This window comes from Mauremys mutica, chromosome 9 (genome assembly GCF_020497125.1).
Source record: "Mauremys mutica isolate MM-2020 ecotype Southern chromosome 9, ASM2049712v1, whole genome shotgun sequence".
In the NCBI taxonomy this organism is placed as follows: Eukaryota; Metazoa; Chordata; order Testudines; family Geoemydidae; genus Mauremys; species Mauremys mutica.
Window position 1 is genome coordinate 101,344,648 of NC_059080.1, and position 25,695 is coordinate 101,370,342.

Consider the following 25,695-nt stretch of genomic DNA (forward strand, 5'->3'; position numbering starts at 1 on the left):
GATCGAAGGATTTATTTCAATGTCCCTAAACGCCCTGAATAGAGGGGGTTCTGGCCTGGGCCATGGGTGCCATGCCGACAGGTACCAATGCCGGCCTCCCAGAGCGCCAGGCACAACTGTGATCTGGGGCGCCCATAAAGAGCCAGCGTTGTCTGGATGCTCATTTTGGGGCACTTCCTTGGGCCCCTTACAGGAACAGAATTCCAGGCTCTGGGTTTAGCCGTTCCGGGGGCTAACAGGTACTGACGTTGCAGTCACAGATTAGCTCACCTCCTAGTGAGAAAGGCTGCGGAGATGCAGCAGCTGCTGCCACCTCTCCTGGCCAGGCCCGACACAGCAGCAGCTGGGCAGCCCCGTGGCCAGGGCCCCACTGCCTGCCACTCGCTGGGGAGCCTGCATCCCTGCCCCTTGGGAGAGCCCCTGCTGGCGTCCTGGTGCTGTGAACCGGGAGGGGACATGAGGCCTGGGCACTACCCCTGGCCCCAGGCGGGGCCGCTGGTGTCTGGACGCTGGGGCTTTTCCTGGGGCGCAGAGGACCTGCAGGGATGCACAGTACTGGCTTCCTCGGCACGCTCTGGGCTGTGCCCTGTGCAGGTACCGGGACATGTCCCAGTGTGGCTGAAAATCGTTGAGGGGCTGAACAGAACCACCCCTTGGACTACCAGCTGCCCCCCGCCCCCGAGCTCGGGGCTGAATCAGCAAGACATGGAGGGGGGAGGGATAGCTCAGTGGTTTGAGCATTGGCCTGCTAAACCCAGGGTTGTGAGTTCAATCCTTGAGGGGGCCATTTAGGGATCTGGGGCAAAAATTGGTCCTGCCTAGTGAAGGCAGGGGGCTGGACTTGATGACCTTGTAAGGTCCCTTCCAGCTCTAGGAGATTGGTATATCTCCTTTTATTACCCCAGAACTGGCCCCCACTTACAGTACTAAAAGGGTAGGGCCCAGATGCACAATGGTACTTTTAGGCTCCTAACTTCCACTGATTTCAGGAAGGCTCTGGGCCTAGATCCCTGTAACAATCTAGTTGCTCAGACAGCAGCTGCAGCAGATTGTCTTAGTACCAATAAACAGGGCTCAGGTGTGGTTCCTAAATGTCTGCAATTGGCAAGAGCTGGTAGAACTAGCCTCTCTCCCCTAGCTCCTGCAGCCTGGCAGTGAATTGCTGAGAGCAGGTAAGGATTTCAAAGCAGTAGGAAGGAATATGGTGTCATTCTCAGAAATTAATAACATGCTTTTATGTGGGAACCTGACTGTTTTCCAGAGGGTTGTAAAGATCAAAGGTTTGAATGGTGGTTAATTGTAGCGAGGGGAATAATGAACAGAAATGGTGCATGTGAAATAGAAAAGTAGTGGTAGTACCAAACCCAGGCCTCAGATCTGAACCCCCTTGCTCAGCTTTAAGGAGTGGTTGATAGCCTGCCTGAGGTCTGGATCTTGTTAGCAAGCAAGCCCACAAATCCTAAACTCCCACATGTTCATGCTTGAAAGGTGGCTCTAAAGCAAGAGAGGTTAGTTTATGTGATAGGGAGCAAAATCTGGTGTGAGGAGGATAAACCAACAGAGCTTCTGTAGGGAAAAGTTGTTCCCCTTCAATCTACTAGTTTTCTTTGTGTGTCAACAAAATTAGTGAATAAATGGGGTGAGTGGTAAAGGGCTGCCAGGCATTTGAAACTGGTGGAGAGACAGAAAAGAGTAAGAATAAACAGTTCTCCACAAAGCAACAGGCTGCCTGGGAGGTGAACTGGGTTCTGCACTGGATCTGGTGCTATTTAAGAGTGCTCTGAAAAAAAGAGAAACTGTGAGGAAGGAGAATTTGCAGATAAGTTATTTAAGTTAGATGAGGTGAAAGAAAACTGCAAGAGACCTCAGAGGGACCTGACCAAGCTAGTTAATGGGCAACGTGACGAGCTGATGAAATTCAGAGTTGACAATGCAAGGCAGGACACAGTGGAAAGGATGATGAAAGAAAAAAAATACCCCTCCCCCCCACACTTCTAAAGGACCCGTGGGCACTCAGGAAAAAGACCTGGGGCCAGCTCAGTGCATATGTGTGCTGTGTGGTGGTCAGGAAAGCCAACAACCTGTCAGTATGAATAAAGAATGGGATAGAAAAATATAGTGGCAATATCATGCCATTACAGAAATGAAGGGCGTGCCCCTGTCTGGAATACTGAGCCCCCCCGAGATAGAGTGATGCATCAGAAATTGAAAGGGGCCAGAGACAAGTGCTGAAATGATTTGAAGCCTGGAAAGATTTCTGTATCAGGGTGAACTGAAAAGACTGGGCCCGTTTGGCTTATGGAGAGACCAATGAGAAGGATGTGATAATGGTGTGAATGCTAATCAGCGGTCTAGAGAAGGAGGCGGGAGAGTACTCCTGTTTGCCCTTCATCTTATGGGAAAAAGGCATTACTTAAAGCTGGACAAAGGAATCCTTTTTCTTTTTCTTTTTCTTTTCTTTTTTTTTGTAAGATTCAAAATAATTAATTTGCGGAACTCTCTGCCACTAGATATCATAGAGTCTGAGATTTTAGTAGGAATAAAAAAGGCCCACACATTTTATTGGGTAATGAGCATGCTTAGCATAATTGTGGCAAGAACTATAAAGCCTTAGAGACAAAGGGACATAAATTCGTCTGCTGTCTCACACAAGCTAATCTCTTGGTTTAGAGGTAGGCTGAAATTTCTGCTTGAGGCTGATTATTCCACAACTGGCCAGTCGGGGGCATCTTGCATCTTCCTCTGAAGCAGCTGTTCCTCGCCACTTTAAGAGACGAGGTACTGGACTACACGGACCACTATTCTGCTGTGGAATGGCATTTCCCAAGAAATATTTTCTACTTCCGTGGTTCTTCTTTATGGTGCAGATTCACTGTTATCCCTGATGTATAATGCCCTTTTTACAAGCATCCGGGTGTTTTCCGGAATGACAAGATACATGTATATACTGGTCATGTCACCCCCCACTGAAATGCAGCTGAATCTGGGGAGGGAATGTGGCAGTGGTTACAATGGCACTGGTGATGCTATGCAACTATTTGGGGCTCTGATTCAGAGGCAGGAAGCCATGACTGTATCCAGGTAACTCTCTCCTTCCTGGCCCCAGCAGCCTCCATTTTTCCATGTTTACAACATCTAGGTCAAACTGTCCTGTCCTGCTGTGCCATGAACCGCCATGGGCTGCCCGTTGGCCCTTCTTCATGTAAAAGATACCTTGCTCCATCCCCTCACTAGTGGCTTACCTGTCACATGCTGACACAGGTTGGAAACAAGAAAGTCTTTAGTTAAGCAATTAGTTGCTGCCAATGCTGGCTCAGCCACGAGATAATTGAGTGCTTTTAAGTAACGTTTTGGGTCTGAAATGTAGCAATTATCTCTGTCATTACTTGGATGTACCTTGAATGCTAACGATTTTTATGGCCACATGGAAGAGCGTTCCGGTTCCATGACTAAACCGACAGTGCTGGCAAACCTCTAAGGGGAGTGGGGGACGTGGGCTCACTGGCCCACACCAATGAAAACGTGGGAGCTGATCACGTGGGTGGTTTTGTGGCCACCTGTCTGCTTGGAATTGGGCTGAGATCACGGAGGCCACCCACGCACCTGGAATGTCTTTGTTAACGCCAGCCTAGGCTGGGATCAAACTGGAGGCTGACAGCTGGAGCGTTCTCTATGTTGTGTCTAATCCTTGGGTGGCCCAGTCCACTGCTCAGCTCCCCATACTAATGCACATTAATATTTTAAAGTAGCTGTTGTGCAGTAGCAATCTCTGTTACCTGTATAAAGGCCAATCACCAGTAAGACTGCACAGTGAAGAGGATGGTATCTGAACTTAAATAGACCAGAGTTAGCCACTAGAGGGCAGCACAATTAAAAATATGAGCCAATCTGATTCCTTCCAGTGGCAGAGAGGATTATAATTATCGACTTGTGTCAGGGTAGCACCCGCTGGGATCGGAGTCCTGTTCTCTGGGCGCTGTACAAACAGATAGTCACACACGATCGCTGCCCCCCAGAACTTCCGGACTGACTGGCCGAGGCAGACAAAGGCGGGTGAGAAAACAGAGGTGCAGAGAGAGGAAGGGACTTACCCGAGGCCCCCCAGCCGGTCAGTGCCAGAGCTGGGAATATCATCCAGCCCTTGGACTGCCGGTTGGATGCCGACAGTGTTCACAAGCTCACTCACTGGTTCATTCTTTATAGGTTGCCTGTTCTCCCTCCCCCGACGTAATATAGAGCCCAAACTGAAGGACCCAATTTTGGCTACATGGGCTGCAGAATGGAGTCTAACATCGCTTCATAAATGAAGACCTCTATAGATTGCACAGCCCTGTTCTGTCCTCCAGCTAATCCCCGGCCCAATCCATCGTACCCAAGGATGCAATGCCCTTTCTCTGTCTGTTTTCTGGACTAATCCATTCAACCAAGAGTTCTCGGGTTAAACATACCACAGTACATGTCGCTCCCTTCGTGGCCTTTGCCAGCTTGTACAGGGTGCCATGCACACAGGCAGCCAGTAACTTTGTAATGTGAGTGACAAGGTCTTACCGATCTTCCAGTACATGAATGGAGAGAAACTAGGGCCATGTCCCTCAGGAAGCAAAGGTTCTGATTTTAAAGCATACTTCTGGAGCCAAAGATGAGCCCAGAGCTGTCCTCTCCTGAGCACAGTCCCCATCAGGACAACGCCTTAATGTTTGACACCGAAAACTACAGCTGCGCTCTCAGCTCTGCCCTGAGCATGCCGTCAGGGCCAGGCTGTAGGAGAGGGAAATGGGTGTATGTGTGGTGCAGGCCAACCTTCCTTTCTCCTGATCTTTTAATCAGCCATGCGTCAAATATGTCTTGCACCGTGTGTTGTGCCAATCACCAGTACGCTGCAGGGGCATTTATTTATTGTGCTAAAATATTTTAACTGGAGGTGAGGGTTGGTCTGGAGGCAAGAAAGCAAATACTTGCAAATGCTTTTACCATCGTCCGACGGCTGGTGGAATTGTTACTGCATTTACAGAGCGTCGGTTATGTGTCAGGGTTTTTTTCCTTCTAGACGCTTCGTAGAAAGCCCCTGAAACAGCATCAAGTTGTGACTCAAGATACTCCATGATGCTCTGGTACAATGCCATAATGTTGTGGTGCAAGTGCCCTGGTGACACATGGTAGGGATTTGTCTTCCTGGAGAAATGTGCCAACTCAAACCAGCCTCCTTAATTACAGGCTATCAGCACATTGGCCTCTGTGATAACAAAAGGCAACAGCAGAGGGTGGTGGTTAAATCCTGAAACCTCCCCTTGCTAACCGCCCATGGGGGAACCTGCGGCCTTGCTGGTTGCACATGGAAGAGGTTTTACATCTAAGGCTGCAGAAGACATTTGGGTGGGTTTCCAGAAAGCCTGGGTTTTCCCTGACTTTGTGCTCGGTGTGTTTGGTTTGCCATGAGCCTCCAATAAAGAATTGGAAAAAGGATCTCTGCTTCAGATGGTTAGAGAAGCCGGGGCATAGAGCGCTCCACCTGATCTCAGGTTACCCATCACGGGCTGCAAACCCAGGGGATCTGCAAATCGGGTGGATAACATAGTTCACGAGAACAGTCTCCTTCTGTCATGCAAGCTCATTGCAGAAGCTGCAAGGGTGAGGCAAGGGATACCCAGTGTGCTAGGAACACGGATTTCTGCTCAGCAAGTGTCTCGTTAAATACGTTGCCTGCCTGATGCTGTTTTTTCTGGGATGCACAGCACCTGCCAGTGCTCAGCACCTCGGAGAGCCAGGCTGTAAGCTCCCTGTCATTTAAACACCCAGCTCTTTGGCTGTCACCTCTTTGGGGGCAGGGACTCTCTGTACTAGTCGGGAGAGGGGTTACGCTGTCCCAGCTGTACAAGAACTGACAGGGAAGAGCAGGAATTGAAGCTTGGACATTTCTTTCAGCAAGGGACATTCACCAGATGGCAATAAGGGTGTGAGCCACTCCCGCGGGGCATTCGAAACATGAGCAAGTACAGTAGCAAGTTGTCAGTAGTGGGTTTTTTTCCTTATTGCCTGAGGGAACAAATAACTCCATGCTGCTTAGCCCTTGGGCGGCCTGCTTCATAACCACTGTACGTCAGTGGTAGCTGTGGGTTCCTAGCCCTGGTGTGACCCTGGCAGAGGAATGTAGCTGTGATCCACAGAGGGAGGAAGAGGATGGTGGGGTTATGGAGGTAGAGGCTGTTTTTGCTTTCTTATCACGATCTAGGTAAACGCTAAGACACTGTCCTTTCCTGCCGTGTGTTCTCTCTCGCTTTGCAACTCTCAAGTGTTTACCGTTGACAAGCTGCAAGCAGATGGACTGGCAAGAAGAGATAAATTTGACCCAAGAAGATGTCATTTGAGCAACAGCTGAGTCTTGTGTTTCACCAGATGTCCCAGCTTTAACCCCTTAGCAACTTCAAGAAGCTCCATCTAAATGTTGTCAGTGGCTTAAAGACACTCAGTTACTGCAAGAAGCCAGAGCACAATGGCTACTGTTCAAACTTGCCTGATAAGCAAATATTTTAGTTTCCCAAATGCCTTGGCATAAGATCAGGAGCAGGAGAACCAGAGTGGGGCGGAGCATACACTTCCTCCGCCAGCCTGTATCAAAGATCTGGAACTAGTATTCGCTGCCCTAAGGGCTTGTCCACGGTCCCTTTTCACTGTGTCTGTGTGTAATTAGTTGGTAGCATGGCTGGCTCAAAATCTAGCTGGTATCCACACATAGTCAGTTAGTAATGATGGCAGCTAACCACATGCCATCTTTCCCCAGCAACCTACACTAACGCATGATCCTGTAAAGAGGTTCTTACAGCAGGGAAGACAAGACCCCTGAGGAGTGTCCGGGGCAGTAGGGTGGTTGGTTGTCTTCCTCCCCGGCCGTCTCTGCATAGGGTATCCCACAGTGCATTGCTCCACATCCTGCTGGTTTAGCCTATGCTGCCCCAAGAATGTCTTGTGCTGGGATACTGTGGGACTGCTGGCCGGAGTTTTCCCAGAATGCAATGGTGGGGGAGGCCGGGTGATAGGTGTGGGTGTGCAAACCTGAGTGCGCTGTGAGGAAAGCTGCTTTGTGGACACAACTCCCCTGTATCTGTGGTGAGCTGCTCAGATCAGAGCGCGCCCTGGTTACCACAGCTTGGTTATGTTTACAGCACAGACGAGGTCTTAGGGCAATTAGCAGAAACACCTGCTGCCAGTGGGAGGAACTGAATCCTCAGGTGGTTGGCTTGGTCTAGCTGATATCATAAGAGTTAGAGGGTGGTGATTTCATAGGGGTGGACACGAGACAGAGAGCCCCATAAAGTTCAGAGCTGGTCAAATCCGGCTTGTGGCCTCCTCTCTGCTTCCTAAAGGCTAATCAGAGCCAGATGAAACCGTCGGCTCAGTCTGACTGGGCATGTGAGGAAACGTCTTCTGGGCTGGCACCACCCAAGCTGCACTGGGAGTCAGGGGTTCAAACGGACTCCAAAATGCTGCCCAAAACTGCTGAGTCTCTTCATCCTTCCACATGGCGATTGACCCTGGGGTGTCTCTCACCGTTTGGGTGCAAAGCCCTAAGTTGTCACCAGGGGCTTGTGTTCGCTGGTGTGACTTTGGAGCGGCGCCCCCTTCTGGGGAACTCAGCAGGGTTTCTCTGCAGCTATCGGAAGGCCTTTGAGTTGGAGTCTTGTTTCTCTGTTTTCATAGCGACAGATTTCTACTTGCTGGAGGGCAGATTCTGCTGTCCCTGCCCTCTCCCTACAGACTGGGCCACCTGTAAGATAACCCGGGCAGAGGCGAGCTGCAAAACGCACCTGCAGAGTTGTGATATACAAGGTCCTTTCCATGGCAATGCCCTGGGGAGGGGTTGAGACAAGGGGATGTGTGGCTGCTTGGCTGGGCCACGGGCTTATCCTGTGGTCAGCTCCATGCTGAGAATAAAGCAATGCCAAAATGCAGTCAGTTTTTTTTCGGGCCAGTGTGGTTAAAGGCCCCATGGGAAATGCAGCTCAGGATCTGAGAAGCAGCAGCTGAAATGTGTTGTCAGACTGAATCTGAAAGGCACAGTACAACCCAACCCAGTCCCTAAGCGTGGCATGCAATGAAGTCCCAGAGGAGGCTGCAGGAGGAGCACTGGACTCAGAAGCGGGGTGCATAAAACAAATCCTGAGAAAAGAGCCAGAGTGATTCTGCAACATGGGGAGCAGTAGGAGCGGAACTGGGGAGGCTGGGAATGATGTACACACCAGAATGGAGGGAACATGCCCAGCGGAGGAGAAGCTGCCCGCTCTGCCTCTCAAGTGACAGACATTGCACTAATGGAGGATGTCCTGCAATGTGTAGAAGAAGAAGAAGATATCAACACAATCAACGGGAGATCCAGGAGAAAAAACCCATGTTCCTTAAATTCAAGGCTCTAAGCAGGATCTGAGATCTTCCATCCTCCTCTTATCCAGATGTAGGCAGAGCCATAGGTAGCAGAAAGGAATCCACATATCTGCTCTTGAGACTTACCAGACTCTACAAACATAACTCTTGGAAGGTCCGCACCCTGCTAATAGTAGACTCTTCAAACTGCCTTTGATTGCCCAAGGAAACCTGATTTCTTTAGCCTCAATTAACCCATGGAACTCATGGCCACAGGATTTTAATAAGGCCAAGAGCTTAGCAGGATTGACAACAAATAAGAGTCATAAGGGTCACAAATCCTTGTGCTTCAGGCCAAAAGGCAATCTCGCACTTGGGGTGGGGAGTTTGAGAACACTTATCCCTGCTAGGCAGGTTATTCCATAATTAGACATCATTCTGGGGCCACCTTGTACCTTCCTCTGAAGCAGCTGTTGCTGGTCACTGTTGGACCCAGATGTACCATTTGGTTTAATGCAAAGTGGCAATTCCTCCCATGGGACAAGCTTTGTGGAGAATAGGGGTGTGTGTGTGAGTGTGTGTGTGTGTGTGTGTGTGTGTGTGTGTGCTCACTCCGACACACACACACACTCTGTCTCTAGGTATTTCTATGGCTCCCCTTTCTGTAGCATCTCTGAGTTCCTTTCTTGTGTGTTGAAGACCTCGGTATCTTTGTTTTGTTTTCCCACCAGAAATCTGACACCAAGCCATTTTTTAAATCTCTCCCCATAAATCTTGGTATATCGCTTCCTCTAAAACCAATAAATCCAACGCTATCACTTTCCAGCTCTAGCTTCTGTGAATCAGCCACAGTGCTTGCTCTTGTCGGGTTCCCAGAGAAACCCGAGGACAAGGGATAGCTTTCGACGAGGGGCAGATTCCTGAATGGGTTTCCTTTCCTATGGCAGTTGTTATTTTAAATCAAATTGTTTCCCTTGAATTAATGTAAGTAATTCAGGGCCTGATTCTGCAGGGGGGTGACATCTCTCTGATGTCCGTGAGGGGCACTTAGTACTCTGCAGCCACTTGAGCTCCGTGACCCCTGCCTCTGTAATGGGCTCCGTGGGGTTCAGATCTGCCTCTCTCATGCTGAAATGAGGGGGTGGAACAAAGCCCTCTTTGCAGGGGTTCTGCCTGGTTCCCTACTTCATCCTCTACGGCAGGGTAGGCAACCTATGGCACACGTGCCGAAGGCGGCACACGAGCTGATTTTCAGTGGCACTCGCACTGCCTGGGTCCTGGCCACCGGTCTGGGGGGCTCTGCATTTTAATTTAATTTTAAATGAAGCTTCTTAAACATTTTAACATTTTACTTTACATAAAACAATAGTTTAGTGATATATTATAGACTTATAGAAAGAGACCTTCTAAAAACGTTAAAATGTATTCCTGGCACGCGAAACTTTAAATCAGAGTGACTAAATGAAGACTCGGCATGCTATGTCTGAAAGGTTGCCGACCCCTGCTCTACGGGCACGGAGATTTCGGGGGCAATGAGCCAAGGTGCGAATCTACAGCGCACTCACCAGTCGCGCACCATCTGGACCCTGCTGCCAAGCACTGGCCGTTCCATAGCATGCTTCGATGTAGTGTCGCTTCCGACAAATACTGAGGGCTGGGTATTCAATGGGTGTTGGCTGGCATGCATTGACTACAATTAAACTGTGCCTGTTTACATCAGGCCCTTACTTTGCTGCAGGCTGTTGCTCTGTCACAAGGCTCTAAATGTTAAGGCCCTAGGGGTACCCTCTTCCCTTTGTATCCATTTGAATTTGCTGCTTTTTGGATGGGCTTTTGAGGCGCAGGAACTCCCAGGTTCAACAATGAGAGCTTGGAGCCCCTGGCTGCAATGATGGCGTTGCAGAAAATTTCCTCCTGGGCGTAGCTCAAACTGCCAAACTTTGGATGCCGGCATTTATCCAAGCTGCTGTGGGACGTGTGTGCTGTTCACGCGCAGATCTCAGCTGGCTGCTACAGCAGCGTAAGCGAAGGGAGGCCTGTGGCTGACAAGCATGCGTTTGCTAGCCTGGGTCACTTGGCAGCAGTGTGTTTAGTGGTGCAAGGGCCCGGGTTTTTATTATCCTTAGTTCTGTCTTTTGAACAGGAATTGCCTCTACAGTTACCCCTGCAAGGGGGAAAGCCTAAAGACTGGCCCAACCCAATATCCCAGAGCCAAACAACTCTGTACTTTAGGGATCGTCAGCACCTGTGTCATGAGCCATATGTCCTCTGTGCACACAAACCCACCTCCTCTCCAATAGGTTTCCCCCTCACCACCGAGTCTACTCTCCATGTGCTGCTTCCTGAACTTTTCTTGACTAGTTGATTGCATATCATTAAAAATTGTGCTCAGCTAGACAAAGATACGGGCCATTTACCAGGCAGGCGGAGAGAGCCACCTTTGCTCATTTTAAGCATTAAGACCAGTCTGCTTTGAATCCAGCCAATCGGATGAATCTGAGCCTCTGGTTCAAACGCCTCCAATACGCTGACGTTAAAGCTGCAAACTCTGCATCTCAGGGATCTTCCGAAAGTTGGGAAGTTCATTAAGGATGAAAAGCGAGACATTGTGCGGAGTGTGTGTGTCTCTTTCTCTTTTAATATGTTAACTGATTTACATTATGGAATGTACCATAGGTGTTTTTCCTTAATTGCTCAATAAGACTTGGCTTTGATTTCTCCAAAGAACCTGCTGCAATCTATATTTCCTCTTTCCTATGCCATTCAGGAGCCAGTCCAACTTTGTGGTGACATGTACAATTACGGAAGTTTACAATCCAGTGGATCTGGGCCAAAATTTTCCAAATGGACACCCATTTTTGAGATCCGATTACTTTGGGGGTGCCCAACTTGAAATAGCTTTCTCCAGATTTTCAGAGGTGCTGAGCGCTTGCAGATGTCCTAGAAAAATACACAGCTCTCCTAAACAATTTCTTTTCATTAAATACACTGAACAGTGTAGCACATTAAAGTCTAATAGTTACTAAGCGACAGAGCTTAGTAATAAATAAAGGCTATTTTGTTGAAATGTTAATTTTTGAGAATTTTTAGGCAATGGGCAATAAAAAAAAATTTGAACTGGTTGGGCAAAAACAATTTTTTTTAGTTGAAAGCTTTCATCTGATTGGCTGAAATTCAGTATTTAATAAAAACCCATTACATTTGTCAGTTTCATTGAAATTGTGTCAAGATTTTTTTATGGGGGAGACATCTTCCCTGACCAGCTCTATTAGACAACACACTTGTATTTTGAAATTTTAAAATGATAGTTGTTAATAAAAAAAAAAAAAAACAACTGGGCCTGGTTGTCCTCATGCACCTTGGTGTAAATCACGAGTGACTCCAGGGAGTTACATTGAAATAAGAAGGTGATGAGATGCAGTGTAACCTAGTGGATAGAGCACTGGCCTCGGGCTCAGGATGGCTGGGTTCTTGTCCCAGCTCTGCCACTGGTCGCCTTGGTGACCTTGGGCAAGTCATGTCCCTGCTCCGTGCCTCAGTTTCCCTATCTGTAAATGGGAATAATGATGCTGACCTCCTTTGTAAAGTGCTTTGGGATTGGCTGATGAGGACTGGATAATTTATCTACAGCTCCCTCTGGAGTCAGTGAAGACCAGATCTTAAGTCAGCAGAGAATCAGGCCCAGGGAATCACCTGGGTCCCCATCCAGCGCTGTTCTCAGCCTTCCCCCCAGCCAGGGTTATCAATGGGCCAGGCAGGGAGGAAGTTACGGCTGCTGTGTTGCTTAGATCTTTAAAACTGCTGAAGGCTAAAATGGGATTGAGAAGCAGCCAATGCAGTGAAGATTGATTGGTTGGTTGCCCCGAGGGCTGGCTGGGGCTGTATTTCTTGTTCTTACCTTCACAAATTTCTACAGACTTGTAAATCTCACTATGCTTCCCGAACAGGAGACTTTATTTTAAAAAAAAAAAAAACCATCCCCCACTCCTTCTCTTTGACTCAACGCACTGGAATTCCTGTCGGCCCAGCTAGCGAGAGTGCACTGGAACAAAGGCTGTGTTGGATTTAGCCAGAACTCATTTGTGACACCAGGCGATTGATTGACTGTCCCTGCTCCTCCGCCTACTCAGCAAGGACACTGACTGCGTCTTGCCAGGGATATGTTGGCAGGGCTCGGCTCCGAGTAACATTGCAGACAAAACACTGGCCCTGTGGACAGCAGGAGGGCTTGAACCAGAGGCCTCCCAAGGGAAAGGCCAGATGATTCACCTGCTGAGCCTGTCAGAAGCCAGCGTGAATTGGTCTAATACTTTCCATGTCTTGTGGCAGCTCCACAGCACCAGTCTGGCTATTGTGCATGCCCTCGGCTATTTCTGGGAATGGTGTGGGCCCACCAGTGTGACCTGGCATGCGTGGCGGACGCCATATTGAAGATTGCACTGATCTGTCCCTGCCGGCGTCACCTTGCCTGCACTGTGGAGCAGCATGTCTTCAAAATGCCCCCCCCATCTGATACTAGGCAGAACCATGTCCCGTTCTGTCTCGTTATCCGACAATGAACAAACCCCTCCAAATTCATCCGGTTTAAAAGCGGATGAATGGCATGTGCTAGCTCCGTGAGCTAAAAATAGCAGTGTGGCCATGGTGGCTCGGGCTGGCTTCGGAGAACAACCTTGTCCAAGATGCTATTCTAGCGCTCACCCTAGCTTGAGCAGAGCTAGGACATGTACATCTGACTTGCGAATTACACCTCCCAGCTGCAGTGTAGACCCACACACAGACACAGGCCTAGCCTTAGAACATGCTGCAGTGACTCCTGGCATTTCAAGTTACAACGCTGACAACATTAGAAATGGGAATTTAGCACCCAATTCATGGCCCATTGTGGAATTTGGAAATCTCCTAAAGGGACACCGGTTAGATGTAAATAACTAAAACCTTGGATTTGTGCCCTAGGCGCACAGGTTTCCATAGGAATTTAGTATGATGTATGTTGCTGTGTAATTGTTATGATTCTGGGGGTTTGGGTGTGGTTTTGTTTGTTTGTTTGCTGTGCAGTTAAGAATATAATAGGAGCTGGACTTAAAATGGGGAAAGATTTTGTGAAATATTTCAAGCTGTTGCCATGTCAGAGGATTCAAAATGAACACAATTTGTGAAATTTTTAACTGAAATTGTTGAAATTATTAGAATTTTTGCTTTACTAAAAACCACATTTTCTCACTGAAAACTGAGGTTTTGGTAAATAACATGTCGATAATGATTTCAATAAAAAATATCAATTTCAAGCATGTCATCGACATTTTCTGAAAAAATGTCCATAATGTTGATGAGTTTTTGCCAAAAATTTTTGGTTTTGACAGATATTTTTTGTCCTTCCCCTTTCTTCTCTTCCCCCCCCCCCAGCCCCCCGCCAAAACAACCCTCTTTGCAAAGAAATGAAACTTTCTGGAAGATGTGGTGTGTTCTATTTAGAGAGGGGGATCAGCACTTCATAGAAATGGCCCCTTGCATTTTAAGGCCAGAAGAGAGCAGTGTGCTCATCTCATCTGATCTCCTGCATCATGGGGAATGGGGAATTAGATTTTTAAATTTTGTTCCGTTTTAAGGGTCTGTTTGCATGTTATTGGATGGTGAAACTAGACTGGCCAGATTTGCTTCTTTGTTCAGTTTTCTGAGCCAGGTGAAAATCCCCAGATGAAACTGGTGGGTTTTTTTTTTTTCCTTTTGAACATTTTGATGAACAAATACACCCCACGATGCCGTGGTGTTTTTTAAACACGCTAGTTGGCAGGGTCCTCTTTAAACTGAAACCTTCCAATTTCAGGCAGGTTAACTTGCTAAACTGCATCTTTCCTTTCAGGACCATTGCAGTAGCTACAGGCAACAGAGAATTGGCCAAGCAAGTTCTTTTCATCTGTTGTCATCCTCCTCTCTTACCCTCCCTCAGTGCAAGAGAGAAAGCTAAACGGTGCTCTCATACCTCATTAATATGTTATGATCCCCCCGCCCCCCAGCTGTGATACGGCCTTAGGAGTGCAGCTGCATGCTAACGTAGAGAGAGAGGCGTCCCTTGTATTGGGATAACTCAGCACTCCCCTGTGCAAGCGTGCTCACTGGGAAACGCACCAGGCAGACTTGGCTAAGAGCTCTAGTCAGTAATAAGGTATTAGGTGCTTTGGAGCACACCCCTGCTTCTGAGGCAGAAATAGATGCTTCTCTTCTCTGTTCCCTGGGGGCCACTTCCAGGCCCCCATCCCTCCATATCTAACCCCTTCTCTTGTTTCCCTGTTCTCCAGTTTGCCAGGAGTTGCCAATGCAGGTGTCACCGTAGAACTTCCCGAGGGCTTTAGCCCTAAAGCTGTTCCATAGCTGTGCCCTGTCCTATCTATACATTGTTCCTTGTCTTCATTACCTGTTTGCTGCATGCTTCTCTGGGAGGTTTTGTGCCTGGCTGGAAGAAGGCAGCTCCGCAAACAGAGCTGCACCAGTGGCCGGCTGCTTAAGCTTAGGCTGGTCAATGCAGATAACTCCTCCACTGAGCAATGGGGTCAAGGCAGATCCAAGGTTTTATAGAAGCTATCCTCACCCCCATTGCTAACACAGTGGGGGATAGAGTGAATCAGATTGTATTCTATGCCTCCTTGTGCATCATCCACAGAACTCTCTATGAAGCGCCCAACATGCAATCCCTTTGATCGTAATGGGGCAGGGGAGTGTCACTGAGGGTGTAATTTGAAGACTGTGGGAGGCCTCGTTGGTCTGCAGAACTCAGAAGCTGTTGAGAAACCAACATGTGAAACCCCAGGAATCAGAACACTGTGACAGAGCCACTGTTCAAAGAAGAACCATGGTTTGAGTCTTTCCCTGAGGTTATGACCAACAAAAATTGACTAATCTTTTGAGTGCTCAGGGCTCCCTCTGAAGTAGCACTTTGCAGGAAGAGCTGCCAGCCTGCAAAATGTCCCCATCCTGCAAAAATGCCACAAACTGTGACACAGCTCAAATTCTGAAATGCAGTTCCAGTAAGGCCCATAAGCAGCCTCCATAAAATTCCAAAGAGAGCTTCTGTCGACTCTGAATTGGCCTCAGAAGTTGCCCCAGCTGACTGCAGAAATGATGATGTCAGATCCTGGAAGCTGCTCCCTCAAAGACTGGAAAACCTGTCACACTTCTGGCATCATAGCAACTCTGGCAGCTCCATTTCTTCTGTAGATAAGTTAGAAAGATCTTTGATGCAAATAACTGTGTATACACACGCACCCATTTTTATATATCATCTCAATTCCCCTTCAATTGCACTTAAAAAAATTAGTTCCTGCCTGAGAAGTGAAGTTGTAGGATCACAGTAACTAGAGGATAGTAGTTATTTTCTGTGTTAACTCATAGATTCAGTCCCCCCTGCCAGACCAGTCTGGTGTCCTGAATAGAGGATGCATCAGATGTTCAACCACGTTTAGTAGTAGTATTTATTTGTATTGCAGCAGTGTCTAGAGCACCTATTGAGGCCTTTTTGCACTTGATGCCACAGGTGGTAAAGAGACCGCACTGGCTTTAAGGCGTTCTTGACTGAAGCTAACAACGAGTGGATGAAATGGGTGACATGGGTCTTGATGGTGGAGAAGCAAACTGAGTTCATGTTAGAGGAGATAGAAACATGCCAGAATTTTCTAAAAAAAAAAAAAAAAAAAAATCAAAATTTCTAGTGGGAAAATTTTCAGATTTTCAATAGAAAAATTTAAACAAAAAACTTTTCAACAGAAATTTTCAATCTCTCTGAAAATTTTAACCAAAAATGTTTCAGGTTAGAATTTGTGATTTTGATTTTTTTTTGGTTTTGTTTTTAAATTAAAAACCTGGAACATGTCCCTTTGAAATATTTAGCATTTTCCATAGGGGAAAAAATTGGGAGGTCAAAAAGTCCTTGTTCTTTGTGCTTCGACGAAGAGATTTCAGCCAGCTCTAGTGCCTGTTAATACAAGCAGGTTTCCATGGATACTAGCTATGCGCACAACTGATGTCACCGCATTGTTGCTCAGCGCAGTTCCTCCCATGTCTCCATTCCTCTTTCAGCCAAAGCGGCTTTATTTTTGTCTAATGCCAGCTCAGTGGCAGGCTCTTCGTCAAGGGGGGTTGCGATGGCTCTTAAGTAGGGTGACCAGATGGCCCGATTTTATAGGGCCTGTCCTGATATTTGGAGCTTTGTCTTTTATAGGCGCCTATTACCCCCCCCCATTCCCTGTCCCGATTTTTCACACTCGCTCTCTGGTCACCCTACTCTTAAGGAGACTTCACCGCTGCCGAGAAAGCAACTTCCCCCTCCTTCCTTCTTCCCACCCGCGTGTGCCCACACTTACGTCTGTCAAGGGCACCAACAGGTGACACCTTCCCTCTCTCCACCATGTCAAGGCTAGAAAAGGCTGCTGGGAGGGGAACACTGACAAATAAGGCCCTATGTGGTGGCTGAGATCAATGATGCATTTTTTTATTTATACACACACACACACACACACACACACACACACACACGTATATGTTGCAGTGACTTCAGGGGACTGGAGGGGACTTTCCAGAAAGATTAGCCGAACGGATCTCAAACAAGGTGACACCGTGAGCTTGTCGTGTGCTGCCTGGTGCCTCGTGTAGGATGCTTTTTAGAAGAGCTTGCGTGGATAAAGAAAAATGTACTGTGTTCGGGCTGGATCCTGGCCAAGCTCCCATTGACTTCAGTGGAGAACCCAAGCAGGGTTGGGTCCAATAATCTCTGTTGTCCGGGCATTTGTTGTTAGACAGCGTGGTAGCGCCAGGATTGAGCCACCATTGTGCTGGGCCCCCAGGCTGAGGCCCTGCCCCCAAGATCTTACAGTCAAAGAAGACAAGTGATGTACACAGGGTGATGGAGGGGGGAGAGACCAGGCACTGAAATATAGCCAGTTTTCACATACACACGTACGGTAACTGTCTCCATTTGCCCCTCAAGCCCTGGTTAACTGGCAGGCTTCTCATAGGCATCCTGGCAGAGCTAGGCCCCGAGGAGAGACTAGCAAGAAGGGAGGGGAAGGGCCTTTGCTCAGTTCAAGGAGGCCGATTCTGGAGTAAGGGGCACTGGTGGGGAAGTCCCCGAGAGGTCTGTGTTTGCAGCTGGCAGACGGGCAGAGCCAGCTAGGCAGTAGCCTTGCACTCAAGGGCATGCAAAGACTCCGGTTCTGGCCAGCCCCTGAGTGCGGACAGGCAGGGGTGGGGGAAGCACAACGTGTGGGTGGGGTGGTGAGTTTCCATGGGCTTTCTCCCCTTCATGCACCAGTGCAGGGGCCAGCCACAGACAAGAGGGCTGCAAGGGTGCGCAGGAGTTTCAGGGGCAGCCTTAGCACCTGCCAGGCCAAACTTGCCAGGATCACCGATCCGAGCGTATCCTTTCTAGGCCCTCCCTTGTTTTCCCAACAGCTACTTGGTCTCCGCTCAGATGGGACAAGTGAGCCCAGGCAGCCGGTATCTGCCGCTAGAAAATAATTCAGCAGGATGTTTCCATGCACCCTAACCCGACTGGTGTGTCTGTCCATCCCCCTAGTCACTTGCCGGGGTAAATGGCGACTTTGTGTCACAACCACACGTGTGGGTTAGTGGCTGCAAATGCAGGCAGGGCTCTGCAGCACTCCTCAGCGCATGGAGTACAGTGGCGGGGTGCCACGGAAGGAAGGACGGGCATAGCCTTTCCCTGCTCTATGCAAGTCATCGAGTTTAGAGAGGGAGTGTGGGCCAGTGGCTAGGACCCTGGGGTAGCATTTTGGTAGGTCTGGGTTCTTTTCCTGGCTTGGCCGTTGCCCTACTGTGTAACATTGGCCAGGTCACTTCCTTTTCCACTCACCTTTTGTCCATTCAGATTGTAAATTCGTTGGAATGGAAAGGGGGGAGGGGGCTTGTAAAATTTTCAAAGCACCCAAGTGACTTAGGCGCCTAGGTCACATTGAAAATCAATGACATTTAGACTCCTAAGTCACTGAGGCACTTTTGTCCATTTTACCTAGGGCCAGTGTCTGTGACAATGGGACCCTAATCCCACTGGGATCTTAATAATACTAGTAACTGGGGTGCAGGAGCCCCAGGTTCTATTCCCAGCTCTCCCACTGGGTTTCTGGGTGACCTCGAGCAAGTCACTTCCCCTCTCTGTGCCTCAGTTTCCCCATCTGTGACATGAAGAGAATGACTCTGCCCCTGTTTGTAAATCATTTTGCAAGCTGCTGATAAAAAGAACTATACAAGAGCTGGGTGGTGGTATTATTATTAACTATTACTACAGATAATATGGTACCTCGTGATGGGCAGACTCAAAAATTCCTGCTTCCATGTGAACAAACATCCTCAACTTGTAAAGTGGGGTTGACACATCTCATGAGAACAGTCCCTTCTCCCTCTCTCTCCTTCTGAACTGAATTACATTGAAGTATATTTTCTGGCATGACCCAGAAGTGGTGTGGGGAGGAAATGGAGCAACGCATTTTAAAAGGTTCAGTTCAAATTTAATCCCAACAAGTGGGGAAATCTCTTTAAAAGCTATTTTACCTGCCTTCCAGGGCTATTTCTCATGTGCAGTGTGTGAGCTCTCTCTCTCTCTCTCTCTCTGTGTTTTCATGGTAAGGATCTGAGTCACATGCCCGTTGTGGCCGATGCCATCACCACCATGCAATACATAACGTGTTACTGGTCAATGATACCTAGCAATGTGTACCATAGCCTGCATTCTGTGAGCTTCTCACATTTACTTTCCCTTCCACAGCCAGTATTTAGCAAACAGTCTTCTGTGCTGTGGTTACCAGCTGCCCTAGCTTAGGACCTCTGTGTAATTGACCTGCTTCTGCTTTTGGGGGGAGGGATAGCTCAGTGGTTTGAGCATAGCCCCCCTAAACCCAGCATTGTGAGCTCAATCCTTGAGAGGGATCATTTTGGGATCTGGGGCAAAATCTGTCAGGGATGGTACTTGCTCCTGCTAGTGAAGGCAGGGGGCTGGACTCAATGGCCTTCCCGTTCCATGAGAGAGGTAGATCTCCATATTCAATTAAAGGATGTGCCATGGACTCATCACTACTACAGCACCCCTTGGGAATTCAGTGTTTTCCTGGAATCCAGCCACAACCGGGGCTGGCTGGGAAACAAGAATTCAGGTTTCGAAAAAATTTCAAGGTTTCAAAATCAGTTTTTGCTCCTCAGTGGAACAAAAAATGACACCTTCCAAAAATGTCTTTTGGTGGCAGGAATGCAAGTCTCAGGCTCTCAGAGAAACCTAGGCTCAAGTCTCTTTTCTTCCCATGTGCCAGGTAAATGCTTTCAGCACCACGCTATGGCGTCTGCCTTGCTATTGCTGGCACAATGGATATATATATGAAGCAGAACAGTTCCAACAGGAGAGGCTGAGAGAGGCTGTCTCTAGGGCCTGGCGGGTAGGACACATGCTAGGTTGTGGAAGCCCCCAGTTCAAATCCTAATCTGCTTGATTCAGAGCAGGCGTAAGGATGGGGGTTTTCTGTATCTCAGCTGATTAGCATAGCTGCCAAACTATTGGTCGTGTGTGTGTGGAGGGGGGGAGATATCTCTTTCCCCCCCCATCCCTGGTTTTGACCAGTAATTCCATCCTGGACCTAAGAAACCTTCCAGACAAAAGTGTCATCAAAACCGCTACATTTGTGCAAAAAGTTTGGTTTGGCGAATCAGCATTTTCCAAGGGGGGAGGAGGGGGTCATTGAGAAATTCCCAACCATCTCGTGTCATAACAGGAGGGGCCCTACTGTGCTGCCAGCGCCTGTCAGCTCTCAGGTCTCAGTCTCTGGAAGTTCCATGCTGAAGGCTGCAGCGGGCTGGCGAGATCAGTAACTTTGCGGGGAGCAGAGGTGCTGGGAGACTGCGATGCTTCGGCATCTGGAAGGTGAAAATGGGAATGCTGGTGCTCCCCTGTGGCATAGATGGGAAAACTCCCACATACAGCTTGCTTGTCTGTCTTGTCCTGTCTCTGCCCACGTACGCAAATCATTTCCTGTTTATTGTATCACCCAAGGAATCAGTCTGGGTGGAAGTGGCGTAATACAAGAATAAAAGGCTACTTGGTGAACTGAAAGGCAACACACTTCACACAGCTCAAAGGAAATGTACAGCGGGGCTGGATTCTGATGCACTGACTCACGGCGAATAGGGCTTTATTCCATGAATAGCCAGTGGGGCCACTTGTAAGGCAGGGTACAGAATCTGACCCAGTATGACTAGCCTGTGGAACTATATAGCCCGATGCAGGACACAGGCGAACGGCTCAGCGTGCTTAAGTGTTTTGAGGTGGAGTTGAGTGTTGGTTTCACTCTCTCCCATTGATGACTGATAAAAGCCCCATTGATTCCAGGAGATCGACTCCAAGTTCTTCTGAAAACCTTGTTCGTAGGCTTTCTGTAAGAATAGCCCTGCAGTTACGCGCTAAGATAAGAAGAAACACGGGCCATCTCTAGACTGACTGCAAGCTGGGGCCATCCCACCTCGGGGACTCCTGGAGAGGTTAGTGGGAGGTCTGTGGGCAGAACCTGGCAGGGAGCAGGGAGAGGAATATGGTGACGAGTGACCATTTCATAGCTCTTTTGTTCTAGGGACCATAACATGGATTTTCTCTTGCTTGACAGCCCCAGGTCCTAACCCTGCTGCATTCCCTGCTTTGTTGAGTTACCTGGCTTCAGGAAGGGTTATGGGAGGGGACTAAGGACCGCAGTCTGGGATAGAAAAGGATAAGTGTGCAGTACATGCGTCTGGATTCATCTAAAGGGGCAGGGGGGAGATTTCTCTTTCTTCCCCCCCGCTAACTGACAGATGAGTACCAGACTCCGAGGTGATGGGTCGTGCACCCAGCGGTAAGCAGGCCTAAGGGAGAGCATCTGACCTGCTGTCGCACTTTTCCAGAGCTCAGCTCGTTAGACACCTAACTAAGCAGGGGCGGCTCCAGGCACCAGCATGCCAAGCGCGTGCCTGGGGTGGCAAGCCAGGGGGGACACTCTGCCGGTCGCCACAAGGGCGGCAGGCAGGTTGCCTTCGGCGGCATGCCTGCGGAGGGTCTGCTGGTCCCATGACTTCGGCAGACCTCCTGCAGGCGTGCCGCCAAATCCGTGGGACCAGCGACCTCCCGCAGGCGTGCCGCTGAATCCATGGGACTGGGGACCTCCCGCAGGCACGCCGCCGAAAGCAGCCTGCCTGCCGTGCTTGGGGCGGCAAAATACTTAGAGCCACCCCTGTAACTAAGTGGCCAGATATTTCAGCCGAGTGCGCCACGTTGAGATCTCTGGAAAGTCTGTGACCAGCTGTGGGTGCTGCGTGCTTGGAAATCTGCCCTGAGCACTGGCCCAAAAACTCAGAGCCCAAGGAGAAAAGTGGAACTGGAAAAGCATAGAAGGCAGGGTGTAATAAGCTGCAAATTAAAACATGCCTGACCACTCTGCCTTTCCTTCTTCTCAGCTGTCGGGTGTATCTCTGAGTCTTCGCTTTCACCTACATCTCAGACCACCTGGCACATCCCTTCTGAATGTGGCCCTGTGTATCTCTGATGGCTCAAACCACCAAGCTGGCCTCTGTGCAGATGGTGCTGACCTGAAGTCTCTGGGGAATCTATCTAGCTTTAGGGTGGAACCCCCTCAACTGGAGTATGGTGTCCAGTTCTGGGCACCACATTTCAGGAAAGATGGGGACGAATAGGAGAAAGTCCAGGGACTCGGGACGCGCTGGCGAACGAACTCCGCAGTGATGAGGGCACCGCAATCCTAGGCCCATGACAGCCTGCACGGGGAATGTGGTGAGAGCAACACACACGAATTACCCAGGCTCCCTTTCATTTGCACTGAGGGGGGGGGGCCTGCAGCTGTTCCCCTTGACTGACAGATGGCAATCTTGCCCAGGCACCTCCACGTACCCTCCTCCCCTTCCTCTCCTCTTTCACCCCCTGCTGTCGCTGCACGTGTTCCCTGCGTGACCCTCCTGGAAACAGCAGCCTTGGCAAGAGAGCCAGTGAAGCCGTTACAGTCACTCTTCGGGGTGCGAAAAGGCCTTTTGGCCCTGGTGAAACCTGCCTCCCTGCAGAATTCACATTTACTGGCTCTTTTTTTTTTTTTTTACAAGCTCGTTAAAGAGGTTGGGAGGCTGCTGGACAGTAAAAGATACTGATGCAATTAACACCAGGCTGCCGGAGGGGCATGGAGTGTGTGTTTCCTGCTGGCGGCATGCTCCTTTAGCTGCTGCTCAGTGGCGTGTCACGGTTCTGCTTGCAGCACCGACTGGAGGGCCGTGAGCAGCTGCCCTGGTTTGGACATGTAGCCCCTCGGCTGGTCGCCTCTCCACGCATCCGGCCTCTCACTGTGTGACAGCGCAAGGCGCTCCAGGGCCGTAACGTGTCTCCTATTGCGGCTCATGGGGGCAAAGTTACAGGATCAGAGAGTTGGTGGTTTCTGGGGTTAGGGATAAAACAACAGCAGTGCAGTCACCAAAAGGCCGTGCAGCCTTCGGCCAAGGTTCCCGCTCCAAAGGGCCGCTTCTGATTTTCAGTCCTGCTCCTGGCCCCCGGGCGTTGACTATGAGCTTGTATGAAGTGCACAGATTTATTTCCACTTTGGTCTTTTGTGTCAGGTGGTCTGTAATGTTCTCTTTTCATCACTGAGATGTGGCTGGATTATGTGTCTGTTAGAGACTAACCCAAACCAAAGCCATGGATCTAAATGATCGTGAAGATAGAGGGTATTTCACATCCCAGCCCAGATCTAAATTTTGCAAGTACCCTCTCTCCCATCCACCCCCGGTTTTACATCTGGCCCACCTGAGCCCTGGGTTACGAACACTCCCAAAGTCTGAGCTGTTCAAAATCCAGAGCTGGGTTCCAAGTCCAATGCTTGGTTTTGTTTCTCTTTAAAATCTACCTCTGTATGTTACATTGTGGGGTGCACAGTGATGTGGGGTGGGGGGAAGACTTAACCAATCTTGGATAGTTAACTTTTCATATTGCTGTCTGTGTCTGATTCTAAACTGGCTGTGGAGACCTCCTTGGTTGTAAAATTCTGGAGGTTTATTTCCACCTATGTGCAAAAAGAGAGGGTGTCTCTCTTACCGGAACTCAGTGCTATTCAATGGAATTCACCCAGAAGAATTGCTCAGGCTTGAGGATTGTAGTTGTCCGCTGGTGGTGTGTAATGTTTTGTAGATGGGTTAACTTTTGTCAGCAGATCCTAGGTAAGGCAGTCGGGTTAGTGAGATTTTGCTTGGACTTTCCATGTCTTCGAATGTAACACAGTACCAATGTTTTGTGTACCCCCACAGTGGTCGCTCCATATAGAAGTCAACAACCTACTATTGCTGCTAGCTAATGGGAGTTGCTCCTTTGGCACAAGTGCTAGAGGTCCATTGTAGCTGTCTTTTTGTGGTTTACTATGCTGTTGAGCAGGTAGTGACTTCTTTGCTAATTGTATTTCTTCTTGCACCCAGCAGAGGAGGATAAAACAGCTGGATCTATTGTCTTTGTGAACAGGTTTGGGTTTTTTTTTTAAATGTCAAGGCTGGAAAACCTTGTTGTGTGAGAGCAGGAGCCACCCCTTTTCCCACCCCCCCTCCTGCCAGCCACAGGCTTGGGAGGGGGCTTTTGTCTAAGATGAAAACCGATTCTTTAATTCTGGGGAGGAAACAACAATAATAATAATAATAACCACCTGGAAGGAGCTTTAAGGGATTGCAACTAACATCCAAACGCGGTGAAGGGGAAACATCCCTCCCTGGGGACTTTACAGAAGCTGACAAGTGGGAAAATAGACTAGTGATATTCAGAGCAAGGGAAGGGAATACAAACCACTACGAAGTAATCATTAAGCTGCCAGTGGTTACTGCCCTCTGTGACAGAGCCAGCCAGTGGGGTCCAGGAGTCTGCTGGTCACTGGCTGAGTAGTTTTCTCTTCCCTGAGTGACCAGAGCAGGGGCTGCACTAGAGTAATCAGGAACCTGCTAGAACCAATTAAGGCAGCCAGGCTGATTAGAACACCTGCAGCCAATCAAGGCAGGCTAATCAGGGCACCTGGGTTTAAATAGGAGCTCACTCCAGTCAGGTGAGGAGGAGCCAGAGGAGAGGAAGTGCGTGTGAGAAGCTGGGAGCAAGAGGCACAAGGAGCTGAGAGGGTGGTGCTGCTGGAGGACTGAGGAGTACAAGCGTTATCAGACACCAGGAGAATATCCTCACCACAGGACCTAAGAAGGTGTTTGGAGCAGGCCATGGGGGAGTAGCCCAGGGAGGTGTAGCTGTTATGCAGCTGTTCCAGGAGGCACTATAGACAGCTGCAATCCACAGGGCCCTGGGCTGGAACCCAGAGTAGAGGGTGGGCCCGGGTTCCCCCCAAACCTCCCAACTCCTGATCAGACTCAGGAGGAGTTGACCTGGATTGTGGGGAAGATCACTGAGGTGAGCAAATCTGCCAATAAGCGCAGGACCCACCAAGGTAGAGGAGGAACTTTGTCACAACCCAAAGCTGCCCTTCCTTACTGCTACCCCCGAGTGTGAGCGTGAGGGTCACACTAGCACTGACAGCCCTGATACAGGGAAACGTTCTTCCCTGCTTACGAGTTTGTATTTCACGTGGCGCAATGTCTGAGTTGTGCACGTAGCCTTTCTTACACCGCATGTTTCTACAAACTGCTCCAGTGGCCACTGCTGATCCTGCTCAGCTCGTCTGTCTCCTTGCTTCCCTGCGTTCTTTCCATCTGTCTGGCGCATCCTTATGCTGTGTCTCGTCTTATTCGTCGATCGTCCGCTCTTTGGGGGAGGGACCTACTTTTTGTCCTGTGTCTGTACAGAGCTTAGCACAATGGGGTCCTGGTCTATGAGCGATGCCCCTAGGTGCTAACAAAAAGCAAATAGTGTCTAATAACAATTAATACTACAAACACCATTAAATCGAGCTTCACAACCCACCTAATGCTATAATGGGGTGAGTCACAAAGTCTGGATCCAGAGTCAGCTAGAGTTTGTGAGTATTTGGATCCTTGACCCCCTCTGGGGTTAGGACGAGCCGTGAGATCTGGATCTAGATTCAGAATTTCCAGGACGTTCACAGGATTTTTTTGGATCTGGTCAAGAGGCATTTCCCATGTCCTGCTAAGGCTGCGTAAAGGGAAATTTGCCTTGCTTTGTGGCAGATCCAATGCACTGCAACAGAGTCTGAAGCATCCTGAGTGGTATATCATTGCCCCATTGTATATGATTAGGGGGCTGGGGCACATGACTTATGAAGAGAGGCTGAGGGAACTGGGATTGTTTAGTCTGCAGAAGAGAAGAATGAGGGGGGATTTGATAGC

The 25,695-nt window shown here is 49.0% G+C and overlaps 1 protein-coding gene across 3 annotated transcripts in view; it reads left to right on the forward strand.

The window, feature by feature from the left end:
- The first annotated feature begins 1,075 nt into the window (after positions 1-1,075).
- The window catches only part of TP63 (tumor protein p63), a 202,791-nt gene continuing 178,171 nt past the window's right edge, over positions 1,076-25,695 (forward strand). For all 3 annotated transcript variants that reach the window (XM_045031032.1, XM_045031034.1, XM_045031035.1), the window contains exon 1: positions 1,076-1,172. The gene's annotated coding sequence lies outside the window, so the exon portion shown is untranslated. The remainder of the gene's footprint in view (positions 1,173-25,695) is intronic.